We start from the raw sequence: 10,983 nt of genomic DNA, 5'->3' as shown, positions 1-10,983 counted from the left end.
AATACAATTGTATTCTTTAGTCAACTTCATTATTAAAAAAAAAACCAAACCCTGATATTGTGTTTTTTATTTCATAAGAATAAAAATGTATACAGATAATTTAGACTTTACAAAATAGCTTAGTGGTTCATTCACAAAACTATCAGTTTGTAGATGTAATGAAACGGTTTAGCTCACAGACAACCGCACCTTGTGTAGCATCCCATTGTGTAGCGCAAGCCCATTTTTATTTATTATATACACATGCATCCTCTGCTCAGTAATAACTGAAAATGTCTGTAATTGGACAACATATCTGCCACAGACTACTTTATAACAAACATGACTAAATGAAATTTCTTGTAAAGGTTTCAGTGATGTCTTCTGTGATTTGTTAATATGGCACTTTTATTTATTGTTTATTATGATGACCATGATCCACAAAATGACACATTGCACATTAGCCATTGAGCAACCGGCAGCCTTTGACATGAACAGTGAAATAGTTGGATTACACACTGACATTAACATCTGAAACCATCACAGTCAGTAAGCTAGTAGTCATGTAACAAGTTTGAAATAAAGAACATAAGCTGTGCAATCATGGAAAAGAAAAGGACCCACACTGTGTAACATTTACTGTAAATCAAGGTCACAGAAGCTGACGTGTTAGGTGTTTTTAATATCTCACACTCTTAACTCCTTCTATTGTTGTTCTACCGTTGTGGTTACTTAAAAATAAGACAGTGATAAGTGGTATCTAACAACCTTCAGATTTACCGTATTGGCTCGGATATAGGCCGCACCCGAATATAGGCCGCGCCCTAAAAGTTTGGTGCTTTTTTTAAAGAAAAGTTTTGTGATATGCTGCCACTCTGCCGCCCCCCCCCCCCCCGAGATATGCTGCCACTCTGTCCCCCCCCCCCCCCCCGGAGATATGCTGCCACTCTGCCCCCCCCCCCCCCCCGACTTACCAGTGCAGACTCCCGGGTGTCTTGCGGGGCCGGAGGGGGACATCTACGCAATACGCGTATACAACTCCCGGTGCCGGCACTCAGCGGAAGTGCCGGCACCGGAAGTTGTATACGCGTATTGCGTAGATGTCCCCCGCAAGACACCTGGGAGTCTGCTCTGGTAAGTCTTGGGGGCAGAGGTAAAATGCATCGTGCGGGAATTCCCGGTAAGGGAGATTGTTAAAGCGCATCGTGCTGACGTGCAGGCAGCGGAGACTGTTTACGCGCGCATCACCGCAGCCGGTGAACGTCTGCACGATGCGCTTAGACAACCTCCCGTGCCGGCACTCCCCCTGTGGAAAGTGCTGGCAGGGGAGGCTGTCTGAGCGTATCAGAGAGTAGATGCAGGTCCCCTGCACCGCTGCGGGGGATCTGTATCCTAACCCTGCTGCCTTCCCGGCGCCCGGAACTGCATGTCCCTGGCGTTGGGCGCTAGACCTCGAATATAGGCCTTACCCCCACTTTAAAGACAAAGTCGGGAAAAGTGCGGCCTATATTCGGGCCAATACGGTATACAGAAAATGAGCATTAATATTTTAAAAAGTGTAAGTTAATAATTACGAATAATATCAGAAATTGCTAAAGTATGGTCTGTTCAGTTTTCTACTTAATTGCCCTTTTTCTCATTTTTTTATTTGGGGGATTTTTTTGCATCCCTGGATGGTCCTTTTAGTCATGGAGGTAGATTGTATAAATTATAGTATAAAATGTGTATATTTTGAGTAAGCATCACAATAATATGTATTTTCCAAAGTTTTACTTTGCTGTGAGGGAGCTGAATTCTATTGTTTAACTGGTTTCAGTAAGACTTAAGGGTCAGGTAACGTCTTCTGGTGAATCACACAAGTTTACATTCGGATTTCAAATCTGTTGTTGGCTAGCGCCCTCTTGTGTCTGCACCTGGTTTTGGCACACCGTGCTTACTACTTTTCAAATTTTCTGTTCAGAGTGTTACAAAAAAAACATTTAATCCATTTGGTACCTCAAATACTAAGGCAATTTTTGCCATATGTTGGTTCAACCATTATTCCTCTTTTCTATATTTTTTTTCTCAAGGAGAGATAGTGCCTCCTTTTGAGGGGCGCCGCCGCGGGGTCCGCCGTTGCGCGGTCCGACACCGCCGCGGCGGGGTCCAACGCCACCGTGGCGTACCACTACCGCCAGCAGCGTACCTAGTGTGGGGGGGGGGGGGCTCATCAGGGGGGCACCCAGCACCCCTCCAGAGACGGACAGTAATGTCCGCCGCTGGAGGAGCAGGCTCGCAAGGGAGCGGTATCGGAGGTCTTTAACAGACCTCCGGCTCTCTTGAGTGAGAGTGAGAGCGGATTGGTGTATGTGTGTGGATTGGTGTATGTGTGGATGATTGGTATACATGTGTGGATGATTGGTATATATGTGTGGATGATTGGTATATATGTGCGGATTGGTAAATGTGTGAGAGTGATGGGTGTTATGCTATACCATTTCCAATGTCTTTTTCATGATCTAATTATGCTCTAAAAGTACATCATAACTCCCATCACTCTATACTGTTCCATACAGTGGCAGAGCTGGGAGGCAGAGGCCTTGCACCCCCACCCCAGGACTCCTGAAAGGTAAGTGAACTTCAAAGAGGGAAAGGGTAGATAGTTAGGAGGGGGTAGATAGGGAGAAGGGAGTGAGACAGGGGAAAGGGGGTAGATAGGGAGAAGGGAGTGAGACAGGGGAAAGGGGGTAGATAGGGAGAAGGGAGTGAGAAGGGGTAGATAGGGCAGAAGAGAGTGAGAAGGGGTAGATAGGGCAATCATACTCCTATCATGCCAAGTCTGCAAGTACATCCTGGAATCTGGGTATGCCTGGGCATGATAGGAATGTGATTGCTGTTAATCATATATATATATATATATATATATATATATATATAATATTGTTATTTAATTGTTTTGTCCTGTTTTGGTGAGTTACTTATTTTAAATAAAAGTGTTAGATTTTTTTATGGTGTGGGGGGGTTCATATTCGGTTTTGGCCAGGTAAATGCTGCACTTTCGGTTTCAGTCCAGAATTCGTTTCGGTGCATCCCTACTACTAAGCCAGACAATGATGTGGTAGGCCTACACCACATCAGTGTTTGGCGTAGTATATAGTGATTGGGGTTTTGTTACAAGTTTTTATTCCTTTCTTTTTTTGGGATGGGGGGGGGCGCCAGAGGAGTCGTCCGCACAGGGCGCCAGAACACCTAAGGCCGGCTCTGTTTCTGTAAGTCAAATTGTTATACTACTTGTTATAGCCTGTCTACTCATTGTACAGCGCTACGGAATTTGTCATGGTGCTGTATAATTAAGCAATGAGAGTCTTCAGGTCTAATCATTCACCAGGTAATTTAAAAAAACAAAAGGTCATTTATAGATGGCTCCTCTACTGATCTGGACAGTTCTCATAAGAGGTTAGAGGTCAGGAACTGACATCAGTATGGCTGGCCCTAGGGTTTCTGGTGCCCTAGTCAAACTGTGTTTCTAGTATACCTGCTTGCCAGCATAGGAGAGAACCTTGTAGCAGCGCCTTCTACTAACCTGGTACCCCAGGCTGCTGCTTAGATATCAGGAGCTGAATCCTGACTGTTGGGATTATGCTGTAGTTACAACAGAATAATGCAATAAATACCTTCTTCTCCATTCTTCTATATAATTCATTGACGTTTTTTAATTACCGAAGACAATCTTTATTATGGTATTTGTTAAAGAATTGACACAATAAGATACAAAGATCAACTTTCATATAAATGCTGAGCAACAGAATCAGTCTGGCTCATGAAGTTTTCATAACAGGATGGTGAGCAGGAGTGAAACCTGAAAGGAAGCTTGCGGATCCCGAAGATCTTCTCACAGGGTCGGATAAATCGAAGACCTTGACCATACAGCGGTCCTCTGCAGCAGTCACAGTCTTTAAAACTTAAAGGAAATAAGCAGTTTAATTACCGACCCCAGCGAGCTTCTCCCGCGGGAAGGGATGAGTTAGCCCTTCGCAATACATAGATACCAGGGAGATGAAAAGTTCAACTTTCCTGCAAACTCCAGTTTAGTGAATACCCTAAATCCACTCATATGCATTTGCCCCTTTCCTCACCCCCAGCCAAGTGCCCTAAAGGAGATACATTAGACCAAATGTATCGCCCTGCATATGATGTACTCGCCTCCAGTCAGCTCCAATGTTGGTTCGGCTGATCTCTGCATGCAGGGGTCTAAACATGCATGTGTAAAGCCACATTGATTTCAATGGGAGCACTTTCTTGCCAGTGATTGGCTGCTTATGCTTTCAATCAGTGACATTGGAAGTACTTTACTGTCACTGACAGCTTAAGCAGCCAATCAGTGGCAAGGCATTTTAGATCATGGAGGAATAAATAAGATTATGGGTATGGCCGCAAATTCTGTGTCAGGTAAGTGTCTTGGAAAAATGCATATTAAAGTACTTATAACATGCTTTAATATGCATTCTATAGTATGACTGGTCTTTTGACTCTAGATCTAAGAAAAAGAGAACATTTGTGAAGAGTGCTATTTAAAGTACTTACTTCTGTAATGTGTATTTGACTTCCTCTGGAATAGCAGTGAAATATTTCTCCATATTATTTTTTGCAAATGAGAGGGCTGCTAAATCCGCTAGCCGCTGTGGCTTAATATGAGTGTTTTCTCTCCAGAAGAGAGGGTGCATAGCGTTATTCCCAACACGCAGGTTTTTCAGGTGCAGCTTTAGTGCTCCACGGGGCAAAGCTGGCAGCATGTTGCCTTCTACATTCAGAAACTCCAACACCCTAGAAAGGTAACGCATGAACTCAAACGCAACAAAATGTTATATTCAATTATTATTATTTATTGTTTTATATAGCGCCATCAAATTCCGTAGCGCTGTACAATGGGTAGACAGGACATAACAAGTAGCATGTAACATAACAAATTGACTAACAGAGACAACAGGTGAGGATCTGCACTTTCCAACATGCATCCAAAATAAAAATTACACTTTTGGGACTAGAACGTTCCCTTGACTGCTATATTAAACTGGGTGGCAGCAATGCAAGTAATTGCAAGTAACATCCCAGGTTACTGGTTCATGAGTAAAAGGAGTCTCACTGACAATGCTGGGTGGTATTTTGTTCTCCCACTTCTTGGAAACTATCTTTATTACAACTTTTAAAGTAAAACTGTATTTACTTTATTTAAACATGCATAGGATTGGCATAAAGCCTTCCTGAATCTAAGACAAGACCAATGGGCATACTAGATTGGTTCTTATTTGGCGAGTGAGTGCTTTTTAACACATTTCATTACCTGAGGTTACAAATATCATTTGGAATTGAGGAAATGCTATTATAAGAAATATCCAACTTCTGAAGATATGGCAGAACAAAAAGCCTAAAGAAAAAAAAAAGTTACATTAAAAACAAAAACGATAAGAACGATGCATATTATAATTCTGTCATTAATTCTTTCATTAATCACTCAACTTAATTAGGTTACTATGAATGTAACTACAGAGTCCGGCATTTGCATGTTAAATGTATTAACTTTACCAATTATTACAGGATATTTAAACATGCTACAAATCAATGCCACCCAGGTACAATAAAAACACAAAACATACCATTTCACTGTAAAATATACAATCAAAATTGGTAAGGCTGAATTGGCTTAAATTGCACGCATTCAACATTACTTGGATCTTTTCTTCAGGCATATTATACAGCTTAAAAAAAGAATTACTTTATTATATTTATAGTTATATGCAGACATCTGTCATTCCAGATATGTTACACAAGATTACAAGATGCTAATATAATAATGTTGCATGTTTTCTCATTTTTGTTCAGCTACATTTTACAAAAAATTACCCCCCCGCCATCAGACATTGAAATAAGGACTACGTGGATACACTGCAGCACTACGTGGTAATAATTACCCAGCAGGAAGCGAAGAAAGCAAACAGAATGACATGACACAGGTCCTAAGATTCTTCAGGTTGTGAATGCCAAATGGGATCTCCTTTATAGGGTTGTTTCTCAGTTTGAGCACTTCCAAATTTTCGAGATTGTAAACCTATGAGTGCAGATTAGTAATAAATCATAATTGTGATAACCTGCTTATTTAGCAAGACAGATTTAAATGATATGCTATATTTTTGAAAATGTCAAGCTATAACCTGAATTTGGACATTTGGATTAGGTAGCACAATTGATTTCATGTAACAGTATCAGATTTATATTAAATATGCTCAGTAGAAAAAGGAAATCACAAAAACAAAACCCCTCTAAGTGACTTTTTAGCATTTCCTTACACCGATCGCTGTCCTTCGTGATAAGAGTTCTCATAGCATTGGATAAAAAATATTTTCTTATCAAATTGCAACTACTCATTGAGCACTTGGCCCCACAACTTTGTATTTATTGTTGTAAAATCATCATAAACCCTTGTATGTGTTCACAGTGCTCAGATGTAATAGTGCACACTTCAGGGAGTGTGTGATATTTTACCAGAATTGCTCACTTATAAAATGACCCTGATCATAAGGCGACCCCCCCCCCAATTTAAATATTAAGTTAGGAAAAAAGAAAAAGCCTGAATATCAGACTACCCTTTAAAACAACATTTTACTAGTAAATAGTAATTCACATTATCACAACAATTTTTTCTTATTTAATAAAAAATATTATTGAGAAAAATGCATTTCTTGTTTTTATTTCATTTTATTTGCCAACCTGCCCCTCAGTTATGCACATTTACCCCCAGGCTTGCCACTCTGCCCCCCAGATATGCCTTATATCCCCCTATATGCCACTCTGCCCCCCAAGATATGCCTTATACCCCCTATATGCCCCTCTGCCCCCACTCTGCAGGAGGACATCTGTGATATGTGCATTGACAATGTCTGCTGCTGCCCGGGCACTTCTACCAGGGCTTCTATGATGGAGCGCTGGAAGGTCATGTCAAACCGGCACCCCGTCATAGAAGCCCCGGCAAAAGCAGCACCTGAGGTTCTCTGCGGGCATCGCACAGACATCAACTGGCTGAAAGAGAGGAGGATCCGGGTCTCCTGCAGCGCTGCGGGGGATCTGGATCTTAGTCTTATAGTCAGACCTCTATTGGAGGTCGGATTATAAGACGATCTCGAATATGAGACAAGGGGTATTTTTCAGAGCATTTGCTGAAAAAAACTTGTCTTATATTCAAGCAAATACGATAATTCCTCTGCAATTAGGCAGCACCCAGTGACAAGAATTCCCTTGATTTCAAAAAGTAACTCCACTCGAGAGTTGCAAGGTGAGACACAGAAGAAAACTGGTGGGGTTAGCTCTCGAACAACATAGAAAACATCCACTTTTCCTATAAAGTAATGAAAACATTATTTTTCTATATGTAAAATGTTGTGCCTTTTGGGTTATTCACAGAGATGTCAGGTGCTGATGAGTTATGGTGACATTTCCTTGACTGAGCCGTGCATTATATCGGGACAACCTTGGCACATTCTCTGTGGTTGCCAGACTGCTCCTGCATAACACACAGTTATGCATTATGCAAAGCCGGCCTTGCCCTTCTAGCAGGAGAAACTTGCCGAGTTTGTCCTTTTATAATGCTTAGTAAAGCCAACAAACAGCAATGAGAACTTTCAAAACAAAGTCGGATGCCTTTCTAATGAATATATGCATTTATAGTTAGAGCATTTTAACCTTAGAACAGGTAATGTTGATACTGGTTAAAATGTGGCTTCCACTGAATTTGAGAAGGATTTTTTTTAACTCTTAGGTTAAAATTGTCAAGGGAGGTCTTATAATTTTCTGCTGGGTCATCAAACATGTGTAACTACGAGGGATGAACTTGATGTATTCAATTATTTTTTCCCCCCAAACTGCTTAACTATGCAACAAATAAAACGTTTCACCCTGTGTTATTTACTGACGTGAAAACACAAGCTGGATACTGACCTCTGTTGGAAAGTGTTGGAGTTCATTGAAAGATAAATTCAGGTAAATTAAAGTGGTGTACACAGGAGTAAGGTCTGGAACTTTGGATATAAAGAAGGCCTAAAATCAAACAAATGCAATTCATCAGACCAGGTAGAAGAATGGAAAACTGATGTACGGAATCGATACATTTGGCAATGGCTTAGAATTGTGAGGTCAATAATGGTGGGTTTCCTGCAGAATGAATAAAGGTTGCTTTTAATTTGCAAAACAAATGTTATTACATACAATATAAAGAAGACTCAGCTTTAAAAAAAGAGTATATATTATTTGTTACCTTAAGGCTCAAAGAGCTTCCTCCATGTACCAGGCACTCCAGTAAGGCAAGGTCACAATAAGTCACAAGCACATCATCCTCTTGATCTGAATGTATATTTTGCGTGTCTTCCATATATTGAGATTTTAGCATTTCTTGCAATGCTTCTTGGTTTCCTACAAAGGTCGTGTTGGACACAAATCACTAAGCTGTGCAACCACACTAATAGCTTACGATATAATGAAAGGATATATATTTCTGTACGTTATGTAGCTTAGAATAGACACTTAAATCAGTAGTATAACATTTTAAAAATGAGTACTGCAACATAGAATAATAACTTTTTATTGGATTAACATACCATTTTAAGGACAAGCTTTCGAGAGTGTCTCACTTAGATGTTTTGTAATCAGTATTGCTTTTGACTTGAAAGCTTGTCCTTAAAATCAATTAGCTGTAAAAAGGAACACAACAGCAAACAAAAATGAAATAAATAATCTGGTGAATTTGAAAACACATTGAATACATGAGACTCAAATCATAGAAAACACGACGAGGATGGGATTCGAACCCACGCATGCAGAGCACAATGGATTAGCAGTCCATCGCCTTAACCACTCGGCCACCTCGTCTTCCAATGAAAGTGGTGGTAGATAAATGGAATAGACTCCCATAAGAAGTGGTAGCAGATAACAACAGTATGCAAATTTAAACGTGCACGGGATAAGCATAAAGCTACCCTGAATCTAAAACGAGACCAAGGACTGATTACTGTCAGAGTCTGTACATCAGGAAAAATGGGCGGAATTGTTCTTATCCAGGGTGAAATGTTTCTATGTTTGTATTTCAAAACCAATTTGCTTTGATTTCAATGCAATATTCAGGTAAAATGTTAGTAATATGGGTCATATTGATACCACAGACCAATAAACTCTGCTGTTCATTTATCGTGTAAGTACAATGTGTTGTGGTTTTTGACATACCAGTGCATTCCATGTGTTTTATTCTTCCTTTTCTAAACATTTCTTGAAGCTGTTCTGTTAAAATAGAAATAATCACACTATATACATGTTTTCCTAAATGAATGTTTCTATCAAAGAAACAAAGGCAGAACCTTAAGCTGAAATTAATGATTACATAATAATCAATAATATTGTAAAGGGTGTAATATACAATAAAATGAATAATCCTTATAAAACATATGCGTTTGCCACTACCCAGCAATGCATTCCAGTTTCACGCAGATGGTGCCAATATGATTTTATACATGATGATGAATTACTGCTCTTTTTGGAGCATCCTGACACTGTGCACAACTATAAAGTCTTTTGCCATCAAGAACATACATATGCCTCTTTACTGCTTATTCCCCATTTGAATAAATCTTCCTATATGATACACATGAAATACTCTTTTTAAATGTAAACGGTGCATAATCCTTACCAAGAAGTAGTTGTTGCTGTGGTATTCTCTTTGGCTTCATAGACATGTTATTAGGCGATAACACTACTTTGTGAAGCTTGGTTTGTTTCCCATTCTGCAGGTTAGAAATAAATAATTCTATGTTACTGTAGTGCTGATGAGAAATCGTTGGCTTGCTTAATGTCTCTGACATCATTTTATGTTGACAGGATCTTGCTACAAGGTCATTTAAAGTAAATTCTGGTGGCGGCGGCTGGAAGCGCAAGTCTTCATTCACAGGGTTATCATTAATAGCTGGCAGAAAATTGACTGGAGGCCTCCAGTGTTGTGTCCTAGAAGGAAAATGTGCAGAGCCGCTATTCTTGGTCTCCTCATTTTGTGCCCGGTCACGGCAGATGAGTTCTTTATTACGTCTGCTCTGTAGAAGTCCTCCTTTCCCTTGCAAAGGCAGGTGGGCACTGTTTATTTCACCATTATCTGGCATTGGCGATGACTGACCAAGAATCCAATCTGCCACTTTAAAAACAAAGATTTGTAAATAAAGCAATCTAAATGTTTTCCACATAATACCATATGCAAATATGCTGCTGGGAATGGGGGGTCCAAAATAAAACGGCTAGCACCAGGGCAAACAAAAAAGGAAATGGGATTAAATGGTGGAAAGGGCAGACAGCCAGGGGTAAAATGAAAAATGAGGACGGTTCAGAGAAGAGTTTGGTCAGGGAAAATGTCAAGAAAGGAAGATAAGATAAAGTGTTATTTGGGATACTGTGCAATATAGTTTGCTAGGAAAGGTATTTTAACTATTAACTTTTTTTAATGGAATTTATGCATCCATTAACTGAATTCAACCATTATTAAATAAATTCTATGAGCCTAGTAAGCTAGTAGCCAAGGCGTCAATTACTGTCCCTTTTCTGAATTACACTGTTTGAATGACTTTCGCATAATTTATGGAGGTATCACTTCCAGGTTTATTGTCTTGTATGGTCCCTAATCTCTACATAAATCTCGAAAAATCCTTCACACATGGATCTGTTTTGTCTGTGCCATCTGATAATGTTCTGATACCTTAACTATCTACTAATTGGAAAATAATAATAAAATATATAATTGGGTGCTTACCTTTCCGGTTGCTAGTTTTTGGCCTCTGTACATCAAGCACAGGTAGAACTTTTGGGGGAAGTGGTTTACGCAAGAGTTTTGGTGGATCCGGGGGGCTCTTCAGAGATATAAACGGAGCCTCCATTTCTAGCGGACACACAAATGTTAAAGTATATAATAAAGTAACAAATGTATAACTTTTGTGATTTCCGAAC

General features: G+C 39.9%; 1 non-coding gene across 1 annotated transcript; it reads right to left on the bottom strand.

Annotated features, from left to right (window-relative positions):
- Positions 1 to 8,792: 8,792 nt before the first annotated feature.
- Positions 8,793 to 8,874, bottom strand: TRNAS-GCU (transfer RNA serine (anticodon GCU)). Its single transcript has one exon. It is a non-coding gene; the product is annotated as a tRNA-Ser (tRNA).
- Positions 8,875 to 10,983: the final 2,109 nt, after the last annotated feature.

The sequence above is a fragment of the Sceloporus occidentalis genome, unplaced genomic scaffold (assembly GCF_023333645.1).
Source record: "Sceloporus occidentalis isolate IW3139 unplaced genomic scaffold, rSceOcc1.0.p SCAF_164, whole genome shotgun sequence".
In the NCBI taxonomy this organism is placed as follows: Eukaryota; Metazoa; Chordata; class Lepidosauria; order Squamata; family Phrynosomatidae; genus Sceloporus; species Sceloporus occidentalis.
Note: the sequence above shows the minus strand (reverse complement) of the source record. Positions and strands in the feature narration are given on the sequence as shown.